Source organism: Centruroides sculpturatus, unplaced genomic scaffold (genome assembly GCF_000671375.1).
Source record: "Centruroides sculpturatus isolate CEXI.00-Female unplaced genomic scaffold, Cexi_2.0 scaffold680, whole genome shotgun sequence".
Taxonomy (NCBI): domain Eukaryota; kingdom Metazoa; phylum Arthropoda; class Arachnida; order Scorpiones; family Buthidae; genus Centruroides; species Centruroides sculpturatus.
The window spans coordinates 380,295-389,074 of record NW_019384843.1 but is presented as its reverse complement, the minus strand read 5'-3'; positions in this window follow the sequence as shown (position 1 = coordinate 389,074).

The window sequence follows — 8,780 nt, the reverse complement described above, 5'->3', positions numbered from 1 at the left end:
CGTAACTCTGTTATATTCATTTATAATTTAAAAATAGGTTTTAACTACTTACATATCATATTTTGCTATGATGTATAGAGTAATGCATCTTTTATAGTTTACCTTCTTAAAATATTAATATTTTCATTTTCCTAAGTTTTGTATTACAAATCTCCATTAATAATGGAATTTTATTTTAATTGGAAGGGGTTTTTTTTTAGAAAGGAAAGTCCAACTGGGATAATTATATAAATTTTACTAGTTGTACCTTTGTTGTAACTGATATAGCAACGGATTTGGAATGAGAATGCTACTAAATGTTATTTGTAAGTTAAGATCAAGAGAAAATATCCCAAAATACATTCGGAATGAAGACAGGCTATCGAGAGAGATATGGTATTTCCTATATTGGCAATATAGCCGTGTTATTGCGAATAACATTTCTTCGTAGATAATAGAGTTACTCGATAAGCTGTGCTATGTCTTCTAAATTTCATAAAGAAATTATATATATAACAGGTGCATTTTATTCATAAAAAAATATTAGCGAATAAAAATACTTTCGAGACTAAACGATGTAGTAAAATTCAAAATTAGATGGTTGGTAATCTGTAGTTTTTCTAATAATCACGCGAGGCGAATGCGTGATACACGAAATCGCAGCTGTAGTGTACATATTGTATGTATGTGTACTGTACATTGACTTATGCAGTATAGTTTATAGAGGTTTGGTTACTCTGCCTCTGCTGCATTTTAATCATTCTGAATACAAAATGTTCGTTTTGTCGACGAAATGATTTATGTCGGTGAACTTTCAGCTTTTTTTTTATTTATTCCTCCACCCCCTTTCGTTAAATCGAAGTAACATAATGTCGAAACATTGACTAAACTTTCACGCATATAAAACGAATCGCTGCCAAGGGGAATGTCATCAAAACTTTATTGACCTTGATTATGGCCCCGCCCTTATTAAAAAGTTCTGTATTAAAAGGTCAGTTTTTAAATTTCGTTCATAAATTAAACATCATTTAAACGAAAGAAAAAGAAAGAAAGAAGGGGAAAAAAGAAAGTTTCAGATTATAGTTACTGCCTGAAGCGAATGTATCACGCTATGTTTTCAAGATGGCACCGCTAATCCCCCCGGTTTACTGTTGAAAATCGGATAGCGAAAAAGAATATCCACCAAATAACTCGGTAAAACGTAAAGATTTGTTTCTTTAAGTCACACTACTTTACAATGAAGTCGATAAAGTATTTCCTGTTATTAAGGATAGAATTGCTGACGGGTATTTTAATAGCGGAAAAACAAACATACGGTGTATAAATCAATATTTGTACTCAGACTAGATGATGTACAGTACATCCAGTGTACACTAAAACGGCTACTTCTCAACTGGGGGAAGTCAGCTAAGGTTTATTAAAAGCCTACGAATGTGTTGTTTGACTTCTGTTATTCTGTTTGTTTCTTTCTCATAACTTGCATAACTGTCATTTAATATGGACGATTGCGTGTTATACCCTGTAAACTATTGGTGGTATACGGTTTCCATAAATAGTAATTGGGTAATTTAATATATTTTCAATTGATTTACATGGCGTATTTTCTTAAAAATCTGAATTCTTGTCATCTTAGATTCCGGATAATTATGTGCGTTAAATTAAAAGATTTTAAATAAATTCGATAGGCTAACCGAATTAATAAAGCCAATTTGCAATTAATTTTGTGAGTTTCTCAAATTAAATATCGAAATAATTACGAAGTTTACGGCTTTTAACAAGCGTAATTTAATGATAAGACAAAAGCGTTTGCATCAAATCGTATTCATAATAGGAATCGCATGAAAAAAAAGAATAGGTATGTGTTTTTTTAAAGAAGCAGCAGCTTTATTTTCACTAATGGAGAGAAAGAAGATTAAATAATGTAATATTATCCGGCAGAGTTGAAAAGTTTTGCAAATACATTAATTTTTTATGTATTTTTTTAAAAAGTTCTTTCTCATTTCCTTAACTTCGATAATCGAAGAATGAAACAAGCTTCGGCTCTTTGTGAGACTATTGTTCAATAATTCTCAGGCGTATGGAGTACAGTATTTCTAATGAATAGCCCAAAGGCTACGACTCCCGTTTCATCTTCTGTACGCAGACTAAAAGCCATTAGGATCAGGTAAATTTAGAAAGCTTTTAAAGGCATCTTATGTTTGCTTGGAATAACAGCACACCAGAGAACAGCTATGCTGTCCTTGAGGCTCGTTCACTTCACTGTTATTGGCTTGTTGGCTTCTTTTTACTGGAGGATCCAGCCTCGGGCCATTGTTATCGATGACTTTTTTCCTCCCCTTCCTTCCACTAGAAGAATATCCAAACCTTGAGTGATTAAATATATAAAAAAGTTGTTTCAACTCAGTCGTCAACAACACTCGTTTGTTAATATTGTCTCTCTCTCTCTCTCTCTCTCCTCTAGTTCCCTTGTTTTATTCTTTCAGGTCGTGGGTAAAAGAAAAAAGAAAGAAAGAATCTGTTCCTTCTTCCGGAAATACAAATAGAAGCATAGTGTTGACACGATCTTTCCAGTCTTAGAACTTTTTATTAGCTAAGACTCTGCAATAATTGCTTTTGCTTTTTTCCACCTCCTTTCCTCTAATTTTTCTCTCTCACTCCCTATGCGTGTTTCAGTATATAAATAGCAGCACCGGGTTTCGAATAAAATAAAAGAAAAAAAAAAATCAAACTCTACTACTCGGGATCTAATCGTTTACCCTCCGATCACGTGACTGCCGCTGACGTCACGCATGGCGTAGAATGCGGTAGATTTTTGCCTAAGGCATTTCTATATATATATATAATATTCGAAAGTAGCCATTAAAAAAGAAATCAGGAAGAAAACAAAATAGTACGTTACAACGAATTTTAGTTTATAGTTCTTGATTTTTTTCTTCTCTCTCTCTCCTGTATACGTGCATTTTTTTATATATATTTTAACTTTTTGAAGTTGAAAACGTTGTTAACCAGTGGCGTGACAAGTGCAGTATTTGGGGGATTGAAAGCATTATAGATAAAATATATAAAGTTTTATGGAAGATTTTGCAGTGTAATCTTAATAAGAGACGTTCGTGGTTCTTCTTCCTGATTTTTTTTAAAAACTAGATCTTTCGTGAAGATAACAAGAATGTAGAACGAATCAATACCGAAGAAGATATTTTAAATAAACTCTCCGGCTAATTGGAGAGGGTGTGGTCCACGAAAAATACAAAATTGACTGCTATTAACGACACCTTTCTATTGAAAATGTTCCAGATCGAAATTCTGTGCAAACTCTCATCTCATTGGCTAAATCCCTAATTATTCAAACCAAGCGACTAATGAGATAAAGTATATATTATAACTTTATATATAATAATGTCAGCTGTTAAAAGTATAAAAACTTAATTATGTAAAGGATACATATTTACAATTTTTCTTACATTAACACACTCCGTCTCTCATTAAGAATAAAAGAAAAATGAAAGTGGGAGTGAGGAAAATATTTTATTAAAATGAAATCTTCACATTTTAATATATTTATAATTTATAATATATTTTTAATATTTACATAAAATAAAAGTGATCGATATGTTTTATATTAAAAACGAACGGGGGGGGAGTAAAACCAAATAAATTTAATGGTAAAGAAAGATTTCGATGACTAGTATTTTCCTTTGGAAGAAACTAATCCATCAAAATATACATTTAAAGTTGACAAAAGAATGAAATAGAATTGTCTGGAACGAAAAGTAAATCTGACAGTAAAGAGAAGAAGGGGGGGGAGTTAGAGAGCCCGATTTCAGCTATCGTCGCACCCAATATATATGCTATGACCCTAACTCAACGTCACACAGTCTTCAGTGTTTATCTACGTTACCATGGTTACGGAAACAGTCTTTACCCAACTTGCTCAACGGTCAATCACTCCTGGTAATATCCGGTAGCTATAGTGTTAGTTATTTGTGTAGAAGTGTGTAATATTAAGCTGCGATTTGGTACTTTTATTTTCTTCTTCTCTCTTTTTTTTTTTTTCTTGGTAAAGAAGCGCAACCTTCTGATTCTTGTTAGAAATTAAATTGCCACCACCATCACCTTTTTTTTTTTTTTGGTTCTACGTGACTTCATAACTTATAACCCACTACAGTTATGGCTTTCTGCTGTTATAGATAAGTTTCCTTTACTACAGCAATTTTGCTTAAGCTTAAGTTGGGTGTTTTTTGTTTAAAAATGACTCCCAATTCTTAAGTTTTTTTTTTTTAAAGTTATATTTCTTCAACTTTTCCTCCTCCATCCCGGCTTAAAATGTTAGTAGAATTGTTTTATGTAATCTTAAAAATGGATTTATTATTTTAAAAAATGTTATAAATGTAGTTAAATTATCTTCTACGTATTATAAATCATTCCGGAAATTACCTTTTTTTTTTTTATTATATTATTATTATTTTTCTTCTCCTCCTCACTCGAAAAATTACCCTCTTCAAAGTTGGAAAATTTTACTTTCGATTTTTATTTTATTTTATTTTTTTTTCCTCCTCCAGAAACTAGAGTTTAGATAGAATTACTTTTAACTTATATAAACCTTGATTGATCTTTATTACTTTTAATTTTAATTATAATCGATTCTGGAAATTTGTTATTTGATCTTTAACGTTAAGAATTCCAGAAATTTTATTTAATTATTGTTTAGAAATAGGGCTATCTATTTCTATCTATCCTAGAGACACAAATTTCCTCTAATCTGTTTTAAAATATTTCACTCTTCAACGTGTAATCTAAAGTCCAAATTCCCTCGATAACGGAAATGACTAACATTAGACTATCGTTGTAACGAGATAAAAACGTATCTCGTATATAGAAAAAAAAAAACACAAACAAGGAAAGGAAAATAATAATAAAAAAATAAAAATTCTAAATTCATTTGAATGAATTGTCTATTGATAATTTAAATGATCCTTTTATATAAATAGATAAAAATTCCCTATTTCAAAACAGGAAAAAAAATCATTGAAATCTACTTTTAAATCATTCATATGATTAAGCACTGTTATAAATTTATAAATTAACTTTCCCCATTTCCCGAATTTCCCTAAAACTCTACAAAAGAGAAAAAAATATTCCATCAGTTTAATGTAAATGCAGGATGAAGAAGAAGAAGAAATTCCAAAATCCAATCATTGCATCATCGTTTTAAACTTCCCTTATTGTATTTACATTTTACTCAGATATTTGATGTATTTTTTTTTCTACAAAAAGGAATATATAACTTTATTTTTTTTTTCTATTCGAATATTGAATAAATATTTCATCTATCTTAGCTCATTGCACATCACATAACCCGTTTTATACATGCATTTACTGTATCTTTAAAGAGAGAGGGAGGAAGAGAGGAGGAGAAACTTTCTGATATAAATCCTAATATTAACAATATATATATATAGAGAGAGAGTAGTTTTCTCCTATACTTGGACAATCAATATTGGAAAATAGGAAAACACGAAATGCTTGAAAACCGCAGATCAGCTTCGATTTTATGATTTGCATCAAAATGAGAGTGCACTTGCAAACTGTACAATCTCGTTACGGGTAATCAACTTATATTATCACATCTATTACTCGATAGAGATAAACTAGGAAAATACATTTTTGTCTTCATTCAATAGTAAATTCTATTGGGATTATATTTATCTTTTATTTCGGCTTCGATCTTGCTTTAAAAAATGAGAACCAGATTGACTTTTCAAGACGAAGAAAGAAGAGAGAGAGAGTGGGGAGGGAGGAAAATGATGAGATTGTTGGAGGTACGGTACTTATAAATTAGTTAGTAGCGTATGGAAGATTCCTTTGATTAAAACAACGTAGTATCATTAATAAAATTACAAATTAAGGTTGCTTTCAACTTCATTAGTGATAAACAAGGATTTAATTTAATATGTGAAATTTCCCGGAAGTGTGCACTTGTAAATCATCAAAATAAAATTAATTTGTTAAATTACAATAATAATAGCATCCGAACTGGATTTACTAGATTTTAAAGTCTCATAAGTGAGCTTTTATATAACGATTTTTAAGTTCTATGTAAGAAAGATTCGGTCTAATTATCTTCGTACTTGCACTTCTTCGACTAGAACGAATTTTTCAAAGTAAGGCAAGCGCCGATTAAATTTGATAAATGCATAATTTATTTTACTACAGAGTAGCGAGGAGTCGGACAGTCTGGAGTCGAAAACTCGGGTCAAAGGTCGACACACAACTGGTTAAAACCAGGTTGAAAAGAAAAATGTATACGTAGTACACATACTGACACAGTTACGTCATAAAAGTGATAAACCAATTAAAAACTTTTAAAAGTAGAGATTACGCTTAGAATAAATTTTGAACAGTGGAAAATGATTTCCGTTTTTGGATAAGCTTTTGGCCATTTGGAAATCCGGTTTTAACGTTAAAAGGGGGGAAAGTTTTAATAAATTCTTATGCTTAATTTAGGTGGTTTAATTACTATTTAGTAGATTAAATGAAATCATTTCGTTCGCTCTTGTTTATTGTAATTAAATAAGTGTAAAAATGACAAATAGAGATTTACTACGAATCTCTTCCCAAGAGAGGTTTTATAATGGACACTGCGAAATTTAACCTTATTTATTATTATTTAAGCGAGTAAAATGTGTTTTTTCACTAAATATTTTACTTTTTTTTTCTGTATAACGTATAAGAAATGAAGCATAGTCTATGTGTGCTGTAAATGCAACCAAACTCAGCGAAAAATATGAAATATATTTTAAGATTTTTCAATGCCGCTTGCAAAAATGTCTTTTAAATCTGGAGTTTCTTATGTGCCTTTTGAATGCGATCAAAGAAAGTTATTCGAAGATACATCTTTAAGAATCCTAAGATTCTCTCTCTCTCTCTCTCTCTCTCTCTCTCTCTCTCAAAATATGAGAGATGCGATAGTTATTAATGAGAAATTTAAAGCGCATTAATGAGTCATTTAATACATTTTAAGACATTTTAATAGAAGGCACGTAGATCTAATTACATTCGTAACATTAAATGGAGTCTAATTGTTAAAGGCCGTAAATTATATAAAATAACGTTTGAAATCTGTTATATAATTGATGATATAAGGCCTACTCTATAATATGAAAAATATGTCTTTATGGCCAACATATGGCTCCTATTTATATAAATTACACATATGCTTCGAATTATATTAGAATAAAAAATTTCGTAAGTAGACATTTGTAGTTATTTCTGCTTCGAACCTAATGGGCAAAAAGAGCAATTTCCTAGGGTACCATTAACAAGGTACCCCAAACCAATCTTTTATAAGAAAATATTCCCTCCCCCCCGAAGAAAGATGCCTGAAGTCAACAATGCACGTAAAATTCAAATTCGCCCAATTCCCACGAAGCTATTATCCATTTTGGGTAGGTTTTACTGTATATTGTTTATAAGGAAATGCGCTCTAGTGACTATTTATGAATATGGCAGGTCAAAATAACGATAAGTAAATAATAAAAAAACGTTTTAATGAAGGGTTTGTTTCCTTCTATACAACATGAATGTTATACAGAAGGGATATAATCGCGATAATGATCATTACTTGGAGTTCGGTATAAGAAAAAAATCGAGACAATTGAGTAGAATTACGTACGTACAAGCCTTATTATAAAAAAAAATTAAGGTCGTGGTAATCGATATCACGTATCCGTTTGCTCTTTACATAATCTTACATAAATATTATTATTTTCTTTACCGAGTTAATATATTTGGAAGTAAGTTTATTTTTATCGCGAAATATATTTTCTTTTATAAACTTGAATGAGTTATCAAAATAAAAAAAAAAATATATTATTCTTTATTTCTTTTATGCGAAAGTTTAAGCTTGAAGTAATGTTTTTGATTTGATCTTGACATAAATCTCTATTTGTGCTGTTGGATATGACAGATGGCTATGTTCGCATCCCTGTAAATCGTCGATCACAAGATCCATTCATCATTACATGATATCTATATTTATCGTATTTAAATTTATAATTTAAATACAATAAATGATATAGAAGAAGATAATATATATGGAAGGAATGGAAATATGACTAAAGTTAGAAAGAATGGATGGGAATCAAGTTTAGATAAACAATATTTTCAACCTGTTTCTTTCATTTTTTTTCGTAGATGACGACTCTTTCTGTATTCAGGATTTTAAATATAATATATAAAAATTATATTCCTAAAATTTTTATAAGGATTTTTTAAAAATTCGTATTGGTTAAAGCACTATGCTACTTTAGTAATTTATAGTTTTAATGCTTTAAAAAGAAGACAAGTAGCTGTGAGATAGGGTTATATATATATATATCCTACTAATCTCTATATATATTTATATATATTTTCCTTTAAGAAACACTCGACAGTTTATTATAAGGTCGAAGGTAAATAGGAGTGATATTTTCAGAATTTATGAAAGATGATAGTGATGGTTGTGTTGAAATATTAGAATTTGATGTATAATTAGAGTGAAAAAAACTATATAATGTTTAGTAAACATAATAAAGTTTAATTTATTTCGATGCTGTAGTAATTTTTCTCTATTAATTTTTAAACCTTAATAGGATTATTGAACGTACTGAAGAGAGTTTAATGTTCAGGAAGAAAATTATGTTTTATTTTTTTAAACATTTTTTTTATTAAATTTTAATTAGTAAAAATGTCATAAATATTATTAATTTTTGTTTGTTAAAAATGAAAATTTTCATTTTATTCTTCGACAATGGAAAAATAAA